This window comes from Camelus bactrianus, chromosome 2, assembly GCF_048773025.1.
Source record: "Camelus bactrianus isolate YW-2024 breed Bactrian camel chromosome 2, ASM4877302v1, whole genome shotgun sequence".
Classification (NCBI taxonomy): Eukaryota; Metazoa; Chordata; class Mammalia; order Artiodactyla; family Camelidae; genus Camelus; species Camelus bactrianus.
In genome coordinates, this window is record NC_133540.1 from 18,249,320 (window position 1) to 18,266,429 (window position 17,110).

At 38.4% G+C, this 17,110-nt stretch overlaps 1 protein-coding gene across 3 annotated transcripts in view; it reads right to left on the minus strand.

The window, feature by feature from the left end:
* PDGFC (platelet derived growth factor C) overlaps positions 1-17,110 on the minus strand; it is a 186,451-nt gene that overhangs the window by 85,558 nt on the left and 83,783 nt on the right. Inside the window, exon 2 of one of the 3 annotated variants that reach the window (XM_074376577.1) lies at positions 3,490-3,550. The exons of the other annotated variants lie outside the window; for them this stretch is intronic. The gene's annotated coding sequence lies outside the window, so the exon portion shown is untranslated. The remainder of the gene's footprint in view (positions 1-3,489; positions 3,551-17,110) is intronic. 3 annotated transcript variants of the gene reach the window in all.

Genomic DNA, 17,110 nt, shown 5'->3' on the forward strand with positions numbered 1-17,110 from the left:
ACACAGTAGAAGAGCCCCTGGGAGCCAGATTCCAGCCCAAACCACACAACAAACTCAGCCCACCTCTGCGCCTCACTTTTACTATTGAAGCCAATGAGAGTTAAGATTTTTATAAATGCAACCAAAATCACTGCATAGTGAACGTGTTTAGGTTTTCCAGGAGTGGCCGTGGTTCCGGCCTGTTATCCTGGTGTGATTATCACTGGTGTTCCCTGTCTGTGCACTTAAATACCTTAACTTTGAGTCATAAAGGACACATCAAGGAAGATCTACAAAATTCTTCTGGTGTTGAGGCGTGAGACAGAGAAAAAGTAACGATTTGACTGTATGGTGTTTGAGCCTTAAGGTAATGGTAAAAATCACCTATTTTGGTTGTATACAATAGGATATAATGTTTTAAAATTACGAAAGCTCAATTATGAGAGGCAAATAGCAATAATCTTTGTACCTATCACCCTGCAGGATGAAAAGCCAAGTATATATACACAGAATCTCCTTAAAGCTTTTGATTGATTCATACCAATTAGTAATGAATATAATTGCCTACCACACATTAGATGCACCACTACAGGGAAACATGTCTGGGCAATGCTATTATTTTTCATTCTGCGTTAAGTTGTGTTACTTCAGATACCACAAGGAGGCCAAAACCAGAATGAACAGAGATAAATAAATTTGGATTAATTCGCTTTACAAAAGAAACATTCACTTTAAAAGTTCAATAGTGATTTCATTTTTCAATACTGAATCAACTGTCTTGTTGAATTAAAACTATTATTTAGTGTAGAAAGTTTACATTAAAAGTTAGGAGCTCTGAAATGTTTTAAGCAGCGAAATGCATTTACATGAGATATTATGACAAAAACTGGCTAACGTGACGAAGCACAAAATCATATTGTATAGCCTATAAACAAACATGCTTATTTAAGAAAAAGATGTATTCAATAGAGAACCTCGTCTGTTTGGAGACCCACGTCTGTCAATTTTCTATCTGTACTGGACATATAATTTATAACATTCAGATGGAGTTTACCAGCAATTTCATCAAGAGTAATAATCATGAAAAGGTAATCAAATACAAACTTCCTCTGTCAAAAAAGGCAAATAAGGCCATTCGTTCATGAGCTCAGGGAATATTTAAAATATTTAAAATTCTCTTTTAGGGTAAGGTCTGCATTAGGCTAAGGAAATGATTCCTAAGAAACGATCAAATAGGAATGCATTTATTTCCATCTTATTATATTTAGCAGTCATTAACACTGAAAAGTCAGATTCTCTACTTATATTTAGGATTTTATGTTCCAAGGTGAATGCATATAACTTATATGTAATGAGCCTATGAATTTCTTACGAGTAACATCCAAAGGCAGGCAAAATAATAAATTTGGTCACTTCTATACAGATCATGTCCTCCCATCTGATGTTCGGAATGCTGTCAATTACTGATAAAGGGTTTGTAGTTCCATAAGCAATATTTGAGATTTATCAGTTATATGTGTAGCAAGATCTTTGGTTTCTGGAGTAATTCCACACCAAGAGAGCAGGAATAAATGCAGCACACTTACACTGGACAGGACTGCCTTTCACAGGCTAAGTTCAAACCAACTTAACACTCATGAATATCCACACCATTCTGCCTGCACGCAAACGTCACCTCCCCATCCCACACTCCACGTTCAACAACCCTCGTCAATCTTAAAGGGAAGTTAAAATGCGATTAAAATATAAACGTGAGGCTTTTCAAAGACATGAGAGTCATAAATTAGTAACAAAACACATAATTTTGGTGGGAAAATAGATCAGTTAAATTATATTTCTCAAAGCAAACACAGTTTTCATCGTGATCCTGAGAATACCTAAGCATGCCAAGCTATCTCCTGTCAGCTTCCTTTATTTTATCATCCCGTGGGTCTATTATTAAAAAATAAATAAACATACACATGAAGATATTGTGTAACTGTCTTGAATATAACCATTAGCAGAATTCTTCAGCCACAGCTAGTCTTAGGATGGTAGTTTAAGAAACAAACCAAAGATCCAGAAGTAAGTGGTCTAAAAAGAGGAGCTGAAACAGAGGACAGGACAGATTCCAGAAGATAAGTCTTTGAATTTTTAGTAAAAATTCAAAATAGGGACTGGACTGGACTTGAGCAAGTCCACCAGAAAGAAGTTCCATTTGTGAGGAGACATGATTCTCTAACACCTCATTAGCACTAGTTCCTTCAACATTATCCAAAAATATCTACTCCCCTCTCTTCTGACCCCTAGGAAGACTTTGAGGACACATCTGGCAGATGGGACGTTGTCAGATGCCACAAGATTTAAGAATCCTTCTTTATGGTATTTGCACTGTCAATGTGAGTTTAATCCCCCGGCCAGCAAAGGGACCTGCTGCATCCGTGGCCTCCCATCACGAGAACACACCTGTCTGAACAGAGTATTTCCTTGAAAACTCATGGCCGTACAGTCCAAGTTTGAAGTTGGAGACTCTCCACCCATGTTCCCTGTAAGTGCATCCATTCCTGTCCTGAAAAAAATGGAACATTGTCCAAAGTATGGAGCAAAGATGCAGAAATGCAAGCCCAGGGGGCAAGGACAAGCCGAGAAAACTCACAGAGGAGGAAGTACCAATTATATTTAATTCAATTACAGCAAGTGTAGTAATACTAATAACGTGGCGGTTATATTCTCAAGCTGAGATAACGGGTTTTTAAGAAAGCTATGCCTAACAGAAGCCCTAAGAACAACTAACCATTTAAACGACACGATTTAAATTTCCAGAGATCTATTCCAGCACCACCACACACACCATCAAAATACTTATTTTATAACAACTAGTGGTCAGGCTTTAAAATCTGATCGCCCTGTGGTAATCCTGTGAAAAGTCAACCCAAACAAAGGATCCATGATGGGCAAGCAAAACATCAAACCAAACCAACAAACAAAACTCACAAAACCTGATATAAATATGTAGTAAGCCTTTTACTCAGTAATTAACAAGGTCCTTTTATTCAGTATTTTCCTCCAAAGAAAATAAATAGATGTGAAAGAGGGGGAAAAAAGTCTAAAAACACCAGAATAATCAATTACACTTTGCAAAACATACTTCTAGCCCCTCGCTACTCCGTAACAGTCCAAATAATATGCCAGATCTTTGACTTATCAGACAATACAGAAATGAGACCAGAGGCGTTTCAGCAAGCACACTGCAGTCTGAAGACCATGAGGAATATGACAACAGTACTGGAACACTGGCAAGCTAGGCGGAAACTTAGAAGCACAAGGACAGAAAAGAGTCCCACTAAGAAAGGAGGGTATTCAAGCCTACACTTGTTCCTGTTGAAGAATCAGCAAAGAGTGTCAGTCCACCTAAAACGTTCTCTTCTTTACTAGGGTTCACTGGACAAACCTTAATCATGTGAGATTATCTTAGAGTGTGGGAGAACAGGCTAAAAATGTAGAGTAAATAAAAACACATGTTTCGCTTACCTTTTAAATGTTCTTTCTCCTCTTTTCTATGCCAGTCCAGATGCTTGAGAATAGTTCCTCCCTGCCAGTAGACAGAGATAGTAAAATTGAGTCTTTTGGTGACCTCAAATCCCAATCTAGGTGGTTCAGAATCTTCAATGGCAGATTTTGGAAGTAAAAATAATTTGAATGATTGAAAAGACACAAAAAGCCTGTAATAATTCCTATCTGAGTCAGTCAAATGAACTTTTCTTTGTGGTCATTTGTACGAATCTATAAGGGAGAGGGTCTTGGCTGGCATAGAAAAAAAAATAAAAGAAAGAGCATTATTTGTAGGCTGTGTTCCCTTGATGCCTCATTCTTTCCAAATCTCGCTCATCTACTCAACTCACATTTATAGACGAGCCACTCAAAATTGCAGGTCACTGACCAGATGTTTCCTTATCCACTAGCTATTTACTATTTTTAACAACCCTGTGAGATAGTCATCATTATCCCCTAATATCTTGCTCATGAATTATATTTTTAAAAGTTCCAAATGGTGAGCTGACTCTTGCTTGCTGAGTTTTTTCTGCAGTCCATACGCTGTTCGGTGAATGGCTTCTTAGATTTCGGCAGAATTAGTATCTTCTTCCTGGAAACTCGTTTGCTATTGGTAAAAACTGTTTTTGCTTGCTTTTGTTTCAAATTAACACAGGTCCTCTAGCAGCTTTTCAGGAAGAAGTGCAAAAAGCTAAGATGCAACCATTTGATAGAGATTAAATGGTACCATCTGAAATAAAACAGAGTCCCGGAGTAGCACTCCATGGAAACTGCTTCCTTTGAGAAATTGCTCACTTAAGATCAAATTCCTAAGGATACTAACATTTGTGATTACTGGTGTAACAACAAAGAACAAATCTGACTCTGTATGAGATCTGTTCCTTTGGCTCTAACCCTGGGCTCTGTTTCCTGGGCTCAGTTATGCTGGTTCTGGTACCTTTTGTAAAAGGATGTTGCCTAGATCCTGAAATAGACAGGAGAGCTCATTCTTGGGGCTCTGACCTTTAAGGGTGTAACATTTTTCCTTTCATATACAGATAACAAGTTGCAGAACAGAGAATAACATGTGTCTTATTGGAGGTTTATAGGGACATTATGACCTGATCTACAGGGACAGGTGAAAGAACAAAGGATTCTGACACCAAGAAGTTTGCAACAACCAACCACACCCCCTCCCCTTTTAGTGTAAAAGTAGCCTGAATTCTGACTTGGGGAAGATGGTTCTCCAGGACATTCGTCCCCCATCTTCTAGGTCGGCCAGCTTTCTGAATAAAGTCATTATTCCTTGCCCCAACAAACACCTCATCTCCCGATTTACTGGCCTGTCGTGTGGCAAGCAGGACGAGTTTGGACTCAGTAACACTAGCAATGACTTACAAAAAGAATAAAATTATTATCATTCTCCAAGCTCATAGAAGGATGTGTAAGTACCTCTTAAAGATGATAAGCAAATTGTAAGAGCTTGAATTCAAAATTGAATGGAATATTGATGAAATTTCGCAGTAATTGGTTCCATTTTTCTCACTTAGTTTAGGAAAGCCATTGAAATTTTAATACGATGGATTCTATCCCTTTTCCTAATCACAAGTCAAGTCTAGGTTTCAATAATCCTTGTTGTCATGGTCTGTGCCTTGATTTCAACATACCATACTTTGGGAAAATAAAACTACCACACAAGAGTAACACCATCGTGTCCAAGGATGAGTGACTAAAATAAACCTACTCTCATTTCTACATTCACCTTAGTCATCCTGCCCAAATGAATACACTAATATTTATATACCTCTTCATAGTTCTTACAGTGATTTTCAGATTACAAAACATTTTCTTACACAGGTTTTTCCCAGCTCTCACAACCACCTTCAAGACCAAATGCATTATGCAAACTTCATTACTGTAAAAATAGGGTTGGTTGTCACAGTTAGATGACCCTATAACTTCCTGTCCAAACCAACACACATCTGAGAATGAAAGAGGGTGGTATTTTCAATTGTGTCAGGACAAAGACAAACCATGATGGTCCCCAGAAAACCTGGATGTAGGGTGACCCCAATGACCAATGACAATGTTAACCTTCAGTCCAGGTCTTTTGAGTCTAAATCCTACTCTTTTCCTGAGACATCACATTACTCCATGAAATCTTTCAACCTAAACATCTGAGTGATGAATTCTTCAGTGTCTGTTTCCCTGGTAGCCTCCTTACCCAACTCAGCACACCCACACCGAGGAGAACTTTTCCTTTGTTTTCATAAAACTTGGTAATACCTATTACTTTCACAGTGCTTTACTTCAAGGTAGGTGCAAACAACAGCAGCAAAAATAACAATCCTACACTGAGATTTACGTCAGAGAATGTTTTGCCTATGTTTTCTTCTAAGATGTTTACAGTGTCTTGTCTTACATTTAAGTCTTTAAGCCATTTTGAATTTATTTTTGTCTATACTGTGAGGGAGTAGTCTAACTTCATTGATTTACATGCTGCTGTCTAGTTTTCCCAGCACCACTTGCTGAAGAGATTGCCTTTACTCCACTGTATGTTCTTGCCTCCTTTCGCGGGGTGGGGGAAGGGGCTGGGAAGGGATACATTGGGATTCGAGAATAAATTCAAAATTTGCAGATACTAACCACTATATATTAAATAGATGAACAAGTTCATACTGTACACCACAGAGAACTATGTTCAATATCTTTTAGTAACTTACAGTATCAAATGATATGAAAACAAACACATACATGTTCATGTATGACGGAAGCACTGTGCTGTACACCAGAAATTGACACAACATGGTAAACTGACGATACTTCAATAAAAATACAAAAGAATAATCCTAGTAACTTTTTTCTGTTTAACCACTTTTTAATGGGTTATTTGTGGGGTGTTTCTAATCCTACCAATGAAGTGGGAGACATTTTCACCAATTACTATTCATTTGGTGGATTCTGGCTTCATGCCACTGCTTGGCATAGGAGAGTTGCTATTAATTGTACTTCTAACTGTAAATATTCTTCCAGAATTTGGTACTCTTTTACAAATGACAAATTCCACATTAATTTAGAGAAGATAAGAGCATTTAAAAGATCCATTATCATTACGGTTAAAAAGTACAGAAAAATGAAGCTATACTAAAAGCAAAAACTGTTTATCTTTCACAATGAACATAGTCTCACATGCATATTCATTTATTTACTGGATTACGTAGTTTTTAAAGTATCTGTGTGATTTAATTACTAAACTCTTAAAGGATCCTGGACTTTGCTGAGGGAGTTGTTTTATTTTCATTGTTTTTTGACTAATGTAACCCCCAAAGCATAACAGAGCACCTCACCCACCATAGATAATTAATAAACAAATATTTGTCGACTGGCTGAACGACGTAGGAGTAAAGCCCACATTTCACCTGCAGACACATTTATAAAGAAAATTTAGTGGGTAAAGAGAATGGCATGTGGATCGACTTCCAGCCCACCGCTGCTTTCTGAGGACAACTCGCCTAAAAGGAATTGATCCAAGTCCCTCACTATATTATAAGCAAAGACACCAGCACCCTCTTGCGATGCCATCAAATCTGTTTCTGTGGAACTGAGTTGTACTAAATTCATATTTGGAATGACTTCACCATCCCTTTGAGATCCCTAAAATAAAACTGAAGGCAACTGCAAGATTTCATCCAAAGAGCTGATCACATTCAGGGAAGAAGCTATTTTTCCCTTTCTGAAATCAAAAGTCAAGTACTTGTTTTAAAAAAAGAATCCCCATTCTCTTGGTCAGACTTGAGAATCACACATATATCCATTTTAAACAAGGAGAATTTTGAGATTTTCGTCTCACAATTCCCTTTCTTACCACAATTCCAAGATCGAGACTTGTTTTAGTTAGCCCAGATCTTAATTTTTCTGTGCCAGAAGAGAGGTATGACAGGCAGTGTGCAGACCTGACTGTGAGTATTATGGTATGGTAGAAGGATCCAGTAGCACCATTATGGTGGAGAGCACGCTGTGGGACGGTCTGGGCAGAAGAATATAATAACGTAGGAAGCTCATGAGACAAAACAAACCTTGACATGATTTGCTCAAAATGCCTATAATTCTCTGTTCCTTTATAATAGCTCCAATTATAAAACCAGGCTTCAGAATTCCTCAAGTAGGTTAAACTTCTGAACCAAGTATAACAAGAGCTACTTTTTTAAAAAAACCTTGTAAACCAATCACTTGAGAAAGTTCTGAGAATCTGATGAAAGGCAGGAGTGTTCAAGCCAGAAAATTATATCTCTCAATACAGACTCTCATAGTTTTCACACAATGGCATACAATTTCACAGGACTCACCCAGCCCCAAGAAAGTATCCAGGAACCCTTTTACCTATGAATAGTCAAGGTTAAGAACGCTCTACTCAAAAATAACATGCCCGTCAGAAAGCCAAACAAACTCAGTACCTGTTTGGTAAGACAACATCAGTGTAAAAGAGTAACCAATTTAGCAATTAGGGATGAAAAAAAAATCGGGGGGAGGGTAGAGCTCAGTGGTAGAGTGTGCACTTAGCATGCACGAGGTCCTGGGTTCAATCTCCAGTACCTCCATTAAAAATGAATAAATAAACCTAATTACCACCCCCCAAAAAGGAAAAAACACAAAAATATAACAGTGCTATATATATATATATATATATAATATATGTAACTATGTTTTTTTACTCAATAATTGTAACTGAAATGGTTTTCTCTTGACCAATATACATTCAGTAGTTTCTTTCTTTAGTCAGCATGGTACAGAAAATTTATGGGAAAATAGTGCACAGTAAGTATCTTCTAAATTATCATTGGATTCAGGCTCATATAATGCTCTGGAATCACCATTAGTTTCTACTCATCATTGCAGAGTGTAAGCAGGATGGAGAAGACAATTAGTAACTGTGATCTCCTTAATTTTTCACTTTATCCCTTCTCCATAAAAAGTCCAGTAGAATATAGTATTTATACTATTAAAGTCCAGTATAATAAAAATCCTAAAAGGGGATTCAATTATAATGACAAAAATGTCTTCACCCCCAAATTTTACATTTCAGTCAAGAGCAGAATATTTTAGCATGCACACGAAGCTGAAATTTTTAGTTAATCACATATAGAACATATCCAACTAGAATTAGAGTTCAGAACTGTAACTAAATGTCACAGTCAACAAATATTCGTTCACTGCCTACTGAGCTCAGGGCACCAGCCGTGGAGCTAGGCTGCTGCAGGGGTCGGGGGGAGGTCCAGGTCACTGCTACCCACTCAGGTGTTACATACTTGAACTACAAAGCTCCAAGCAATAATACTAGGGGACCCTTCTACCTCTTGAACCAAGTGACTTTTAAAAGCATATAATGTCTCCATATTCATAATCTTTAAGGCTTCTTCTTGCCCAAGAGATGGTGGGGGTTGGGGATGGTCCAGGTGGTGGAAGGTGGTAGAAAGCCACCGTTTTAACATCACAGCCATGGCCAGGTGTGTGTGCCTATAAATCCAAGAGAACTTATCTGCCAGTTCTCCCACACTCTGCTGCAACCTCAAGAAAACCAGCCAGTCATCTAGAGAAGGCTTAGAGAATTGAAAAATATTCAACAAAACCTCAGGAGGTTCATGTTTTAAGTGATGGTCTCTCTTGTGGTTCACAAGCATGTGATTATAGCTAGTTTTAATACTTTCTCTATATTAAACAGAGTCCCTAAAATTAAAACCATAAACCTTTAAATACCAAAGAATTGATGGGACTGCTAAGAATCTATGTGAGTGTAAAAGAAAAATGTGAAAGTTAAGTTCAAGCAAAAAAGTCTGAAGCATTTCACTCACTGACAAAAATAACGTCATGGGAAGAAATTAAATGAATAAATATTTCGTGACAATAGAGGCAGTAAATTAAAGACTATGAATGTCATGCAAATACCACTCATACCTGCCACTAAAAAGAAAGAGAAGCGTTTTGGAACTTCAAATGAAACATTTTTATCTAATGTAAAACAAACTGTGGAGTTGGAAACCAAATCTTTCACAGGTCATTTTAAAGTCAAATAAAATTTTAGTACTGCAAAAATAGACGGTTCTGAAAAGGATTCCTGGGCAAACACTGTTATTTAAGGATTATCTGTCACCAACACTGAAAACGTAAATGATGAGTTGGTGCATCTGTTAAAGGGTCAATTTAACAATGCTTGACAATGAACTAAAACAGCCAAGGAAAGAATGGATGTGTAAAAATAACTCTCCGAAATTAGAAGCCTGTACTATTTTCTCAGACATTTTCAGAGACTGATTTTTTAAACTGTTTTCTATCAATGAACCACCAATCACCAATGGGAAGATATGACAGAAACTGATTGATCTTTTAATTGGTTTATTTTTGTTATCTGGCACCCCTCCTACTCCCTTTCCTTCTTCAGATGTCTTCGCGTCTACAGAACTGTCTCCTTGTACACTGAGAGTTTGTTCTTCTCTAAGATGTTATTCTCGGTCTTCTTCCAAATCCCTGGCAACCTAAAATACTTCTTGGGTTGAAGTCAGTCTCTTCCACAAGCATATGCTCTTTGCATCTGTAGTAATAGCTCAGAACTCTTCCAAGTCACAAAATCACATTCCCAGGGGCCTCACTAGCCCTTTAAATCAATGGATCCTACTCCAAACTCATTTGTAAGGTCTAGTCCATTTTCTATTTTGTTTTTCTGGTTTCTACTAATGGAATCCCTGTTTCGCCAGCCAGTTAGCCTCAAATTTTCATTATTTTTGACCTTCGCTTTTGTTTCTGCCATTACATGGCCAATGTAATATGACTGAGATGACTTTTAAACAGAACGTGGCCCAGCACATAGGTAACAGGCATGCGTATTGGTTGCTGTTGTATCTGTAACTGTCTTCAGTATAGATCACGCATCGGCGCACACGGAAACCTCCCTCCTCCTTAATGAAGTCTCTGTTCTCCAGCCCAGTGACCCACCTTCAAGCAACAGTGTATTAGTGTGCTACCCGGACACATCTATAAGTGAAACAAGTCTCCCGTATTAAAATGAATACTGGTAACCCCATACTTCCTTAAGGAATAAGCTTGTAACAGGGAAGAACAAATCTGACTCCATATTGAATACGTCCTGAGCTGAGTCGCGCTGGTTCTGCACCTTTTGTAAAAGAATGTTGCCTGGAGCCTGAAATAGACAGGAGAGCCCATCCTCAAGGCTCCGACCTTTTAGAGTGTAACACTTTCCCATTCACATAGAGATAGACAGTTGCATAACAGAAACTAACATGTCATGTTGGAGGTTTACAGGAACACCGTGACCTGACCCACGTGGACAGTTGCTAGAACAAAGGATTCTGATACCAAGAAGTCTGCAACAACCAACCACGTCCCCTACCTTTTTAGTATAAAAGGAGCCTGAATTCTGACTTGGGGAAGATGGTTCTCCAGGACATTAGCCCCCATCTTCTTGGTCTGCCAGCTTTCCAAATAAAGTCATTATTCCTTGCCCCAACACTTTGTCTCCCAATTTGTTGGCCTGTTCAAATGAGTTTGGACTTGGTAACAAACTCAGGAAGTAAACGTATTTCACCAAATATGCTTATTCATGTTTGCTTCTATTAGAGTGAATTTTTAAATGAACACAATTGAGAGGAAAGCTATTTGATTTTTTTTTTAACTTTGGTGTGGTTTTTGTCATACACACATGATAGTTTAATTTTAATAGTCAAAGTGTGAGTCTTTTGTGTCTTATTTAATAAACCATGTCTTATAAAGTCAAAAGGATATTCTTTTATATTTCACCCCGAATGTTTCTAAAAAAATATTTTTGTTTATGGTATGAGTCATGTTTAATTTCATTTACTTTCCCATATAGATGGTCAATATTCTAAACATTTCTCCATTCTCTGTCTCGTAAACCAAACTGCTATATGTATGTCAATCAATTTCTGGTCTTTTGTTCTTTTCCATTGTACAGTTTTGCCTGTTCTTATACAAAAACATCATATAGCTATTATGTCTTTATAATAAGCTTTGATGCCTTGGCTACTCACGGCCGTATACTGTTCTATATCAGCTTTCAGATTAGCTAATCAATTTCCATGAAATTCTACAAGAATTTCATTCAAATTTTGTTTAATTTATAAAATTAATGGACAGCACTGTACATAACTGTAATATTAAATTCTACTGCCAGTAAATGTGGTATTCCTCTTTTCATGTATTTACATTTCATGTATTTATTTTCTTTTTAAGACTGTTAGAACAACTCCAAAGACAGCTACTGAAAATGAAAGGAACAGTATAAAACTTCTGATCAGTGTGCCTTTGTCACCTAGGAAATGCCAACATCAGATGTGTGACAACTTCCCAAAGCTGAATCTAAGGGTGTGGAACACAAACAGATGCCCGGTGACCATAGTAACCACTGCTATCCTCGAAAATGTCAGATGTTCAAATTTTCTAAATCTTAGCTCACTCACCCATCAACAGAAGAGACGCAACCCCACTGAAGTCACATTCACAGCCTTTAACAGTTGTCGAGCTACTGTTTCAGTAACATTTTCATTATTGTCACAGAGACCCTGCACATCCTTTTTCAGGTGAATTAAATGGTAATAACTCTGTGGCCATTATGAATAGGATAGTTTTTCCACTTTATTTCCCATGGGTTCCTCATCACATCACTTTCAGTTTCTCTGTGGTACTTACAGGTCTGATGCCGTCTTACATAACAGGCATCTGCTCCACTGCCCATCCCTCCCTTCCAGAAGGTGAGTTCCTTGACAGCCAGCATCTTGTCTATATCTCTCATTGCTGCATTTCCAGCAACTAGCATAATCCGCTGTCCCAAGGAGGTGCACAATATGTACTTGTTGAGTTAATCAATTCATATTGATCTAATGATATGTCTTACATATAACTATATGATCGTCGGATTTGTCCTGTTTCATGACTCTGGAATCCTGCCATCCACTAGAATGAGACCAAAGGACCAGCATCATGGCCAAACCAGGAGGATCTACTAAAGGAAGATGAACTGACATCCCCAGTTCATGTCTCCTCCAATCTCTTCTTCCCTTCTCTTCTTTCCACACATTTATTACACTCAGACAAGTCTTTGCTTGTCTAATTCTACCTTCATGGGATTTCCTTTTTCCTCTCCTCCCCACTCCTATCTGTTTATCTCACCCAAAGAAATTTCATTAGGAGAAAAAGTTTAGAGTGTTTTGAACAAACTTCTTAGTGTTATAAAGCCACGAGGCTGAAGTGAACTTCAAGACATACTTTTGTCTTAAATCTTGCAGGAAAGGATGAACACAACGTATTATTTTCTTCTGCTTCTAAGAACTTTCCCTTTGCACGATGCTGTCTTTTTTCTCTGCAACTAATTCTGCCCCATCATCTTCTTGAACCAGATGGTGCCCCTGCTGTATTTAAATAGCTCTTATCCCCTTCACCTATAAATAAATTGATATTACAAAGTTCCTTCCACCAGGCTTATTCATCTAAATTTATCTTTAAAAAAAGAAACATGGGGTTACTGCTTCAAAAGCACACTCAATCCCTACACAGCAGATACGTAAACACCACGAAGATTAAGGAATCCTTTTAGAACAGAGCCACTGCCGACGAAGAACTCAATGACTTTCTCACCCGTCCATGTTCACAAGGTATTCCAACCTTTCCCCCCATTTTAATGCCGCTTATTTGTATATTATATCTTGCTATAGTTACACGATGACAGAATCGATGCTTTGTGGAATTGTTGGAAAGTTTCATTGAAGAAACTGGACAAAGGAAACATAAAGGGGAACAGATAAAAGAAAACACTGAACACTGAGGGACTCAAACGACTGAAAGGAAATGTGGAGGGAAAATCCTAGAGGTAAACAGCACAGCTGTTCTCAGGCGGAGCGTTTTTGTGTACCAGGCATGGAGCGAAGGAAACCAGCGTGGGAGGGAAAAGGCCACCTTCCTCGGACGCCTTCCTCTGAACTGCTCAGCTTGAAGGAACAGCTGTGACTTCTCTTAAATAGATGCCAACACAGGGGTTTTAATCAGCTTACGATGGGAAGTGTGTTCGGAACTCCTTGCAAATATTAGCACTAAAAACAGAGACAAATGGACAGAACTGGAACAAATCTAGGCAATTTATAGGCTGAAAAGGATTAGATTTTAAAATACTTTCCTGGTGAGGACTGGAAATCCAGAAAACATGAACGCAATCACAAGGACCCAGGGAGTCTAACCGAAAAGTTCCTGTGTCACCCCGAGTGTGGGGTTTACAAGTGCAAATGAAGATAAGAAATGATGCAGGTATAATAATAATAATAATAAAAAAAAAAGAGGGATGAAGAAATTTACTCTAAATGGGCCGTGCATAAAGGAACTCATCTGTTACGACTGTCATCTAGTTTAGTGCTTTCAATCATTTTTGCTCAATATGTATATATTTATGTTTTGTTTATGGATTCATATAAAGTGTGCTTAAGTATTTCATTCAACTGAAAATGAGTTATGACAGAATCCAGGAAAATGTATTAAAGCAAATACACTGCTTAGAATATACTGCTTAAGACACACACTACTGTATGCAAAATAGATAAACAACAAGGACCTACTGTAGAGCACAGGGAACTATATTCAGTATCTTGTAATAACCTATAATGAAAAATATGAAAAAGAATATGCATATATATGTATGACTATCACTATGCTGAACACCAGAAACACATTACAAATCAACTACACTTCAATAAATAAATATATATATATGTATGTATATAGCGCTTAACTACTTTATGCACAAGCTTAAATAAAAACTTTTTTTTAAAGCTACAGGCTAGTCTGTAACATGTCAGTATTACTGTAAATAAACATTGGAATCTTGATCATGTGTTGTACACAGAAATATAAAGGTGGCGCCAAGGACATGTCGGTTTCGGAATTTTAGCCCTGTGCGCCTGCCTGTTGCAGGACTCTGAAGACTAGCTCTCGAACAGTTTTCCTCATAAATCTGCACTTTTTTTAGGTTTTCAATCATTGAATGGCACATTTTAAAGGAATAAAACTAATTAAAGAATGAATAATAAAAACCCTAATTTAAGGTTATAAAAATAAACCTCTTAAGAAAACCCACACACAATATAAGATCACTAAGCCTCTAATTTCCCGCTGCAGGTTAAAAATAACAGCTTGCCCACTCCAGCCACACCTGGGCCACTTACCACAGCAGTCACATCTGCTGTCATTTACCGTGCTCTCCCTAAACATGATGTGATGAAGTTTATTTGTACACATACACACACAGGCACACACATCACTAAACCCAAGTGCAGAACAACGGACCAGAAGTGTGGATTTCTGGGAAGCCAAAGCCAGGAGGCTGCGGCCTGAAGGAAATGCACACGAGGCTAGGTCTTCAAACGCCAAAAGCTGAGGAGGATTTGTTTTCCTCAGCACACACATTAGCAGACACCGCTGGTGGTGCCGCTTTGGTGCACTCCAACAGGAGGACCCTGTTGACCCAAAGCTCCAAAGGACCGGCCAGGGCGGGACGCGCACACAGCCCGCCGTGACCTCATCCCATCCGAACGCCTGGGGCCCACCTGTCCGACTCCCACAACCTGCAATGGATGCTCACAGGCCTTCACTGCTCTTTAACTGAAGGGTATGTGTAAGTTTTATCTCCTTAACTAGATGGACATTACTTACGGCCACAAAATACACCTGATTGTGTTTTCCTTTTCAACCCTCCCCGTTAATTCTACTGAATATAGAATTTCCAATGGTTCCATCTTTGAGAAGAATGACTCTGTACACAGTAAGCACTGAGGTACATATGCATTTTGGGGTTTCTATGAATTACAAAATTCGTTCAGACTGTTGGTTAGTCTTTTGTTAAAAAACTCTTACACTGACCAAGAATGTATACATAACGTTAAACCCATAATGAGCTTCACAAAAGACACAAAACACCTACTATTTATTACAACTGCCCTCTTCGAACACTAGGTTTTTCCAACTGCCTTCCACCCACCAATATTAGCAGCTCGCTGATTGGCTGAGGAAAACCGCTGGACCACAGCTCTCATCCCCCACACCCAACGCCCATGGTGACAATGACAACCGCTCCTTCCTGGCGGTCTAGGTCAGAACCCTGGTGGCTGAAAGCATGGGAATTGTACCGCTAGAAGTTGTTCATATGATTTTGGTTAGCACATAAAAATGCCATGCTATTTTAACAGTTGATAATTCACTCTAATAGATATTAAACATCTGCAAATGATACTTTGTTTTCACGGACATTTCTTGCTGCTTCTGTTTTAAAATCTATTCCTTTAAGAGAAAAGTTGTTCAATTTTAAGGAAAAAATATTTAGTGACTAATTTAGTGAGTAACAGGTGGGGATAATTTTGCTAAAAAGTGTGAAAGCATGTAATGCCAAGTCGAGTCTGGAGGAAAGGCGTCAAGGTCCTGACGATGGGACCGAGGCTGATGTGTTCATTGTTTTATACCAAGGGCCTCGTGCATTCATTGGGCTTATCATGATCTTAATAAACATTTGTGGAACACATATAGCACATAGGTCTTGTCACTGGATTTTAAAAATAATGTATCAGCTTTGAGCAAAAGACATCATAATTACATATGCAAAGTAATTCAGTGACTATGAAACTCTCGGTGCTGGAAAGACCTTTCTTACTAAACTGTCTGAAACTACCACAAGTCAATCTGGTCAAACCCCTGCAAGCCAGGTTCAGCCACGAATGACAGCTAGATAACAGATTTGGCATCTCCTGTCACATGTGCACATATCCTCACTCGCAAGAGCAGTTCTCAGGCGATTAAGAAGACTGAAGGGGTGTGGCATGGCCAGATTCCAGACACGAAGTACCTTCTACGTTCCAATCAAAGCCAACAGCTCATCAGCACTTTGGGCATCAGCTCTAATATAAGACATTAAATTACAAGATGTTCAAAAACCACACTGTGTTGTTGTATAATTGTACAACAGTATAACCGTGAAAATGCACAGCTGTGTATTACACAATTAATAAATTGTCTGACCTCTAATAAACATGGGAAGAAAAATTAATACACCATAAAGACGGCCTCTTTCAAAGAATTTAAGAAGTAAAATACTCCAGACCGCAGGCTGTATATCCATATTTATTTCAATCCTTAAAACATTGATTAAATATCCAGTTTGAAGACTCAAACAAAAGACCATCTTGCGTTTAAAGTGGTTTCTAAGACAGACCCGGGGGAGCCATAAAGACGCAAATGTAATTACAAATTATGATGAGCGAAACCGATCTCACGCAATCGGGGAGAGTCTCCACGTATAAGAACGTCAGTGCAGCTGAAATAAAAAAAAAAAATCAGTAGCTTACCTACGATTTAGCTCAAGAAGTCCAAAAAGCCAACCCGCCTGAAAAAAAGGAATCTTCCCTCCCGCTGCCTCTTGGTCAAAAACACTGGACACGTGTCAGACAAGATGAACATTCCTCTATTTGATAACTTACTGTTGAAATGACCAGGGTCACTTTAGATGTATGCAGCGCCTTTTATGGGATGGGTCACGTAGATACTGCAGCCATCAGAACGC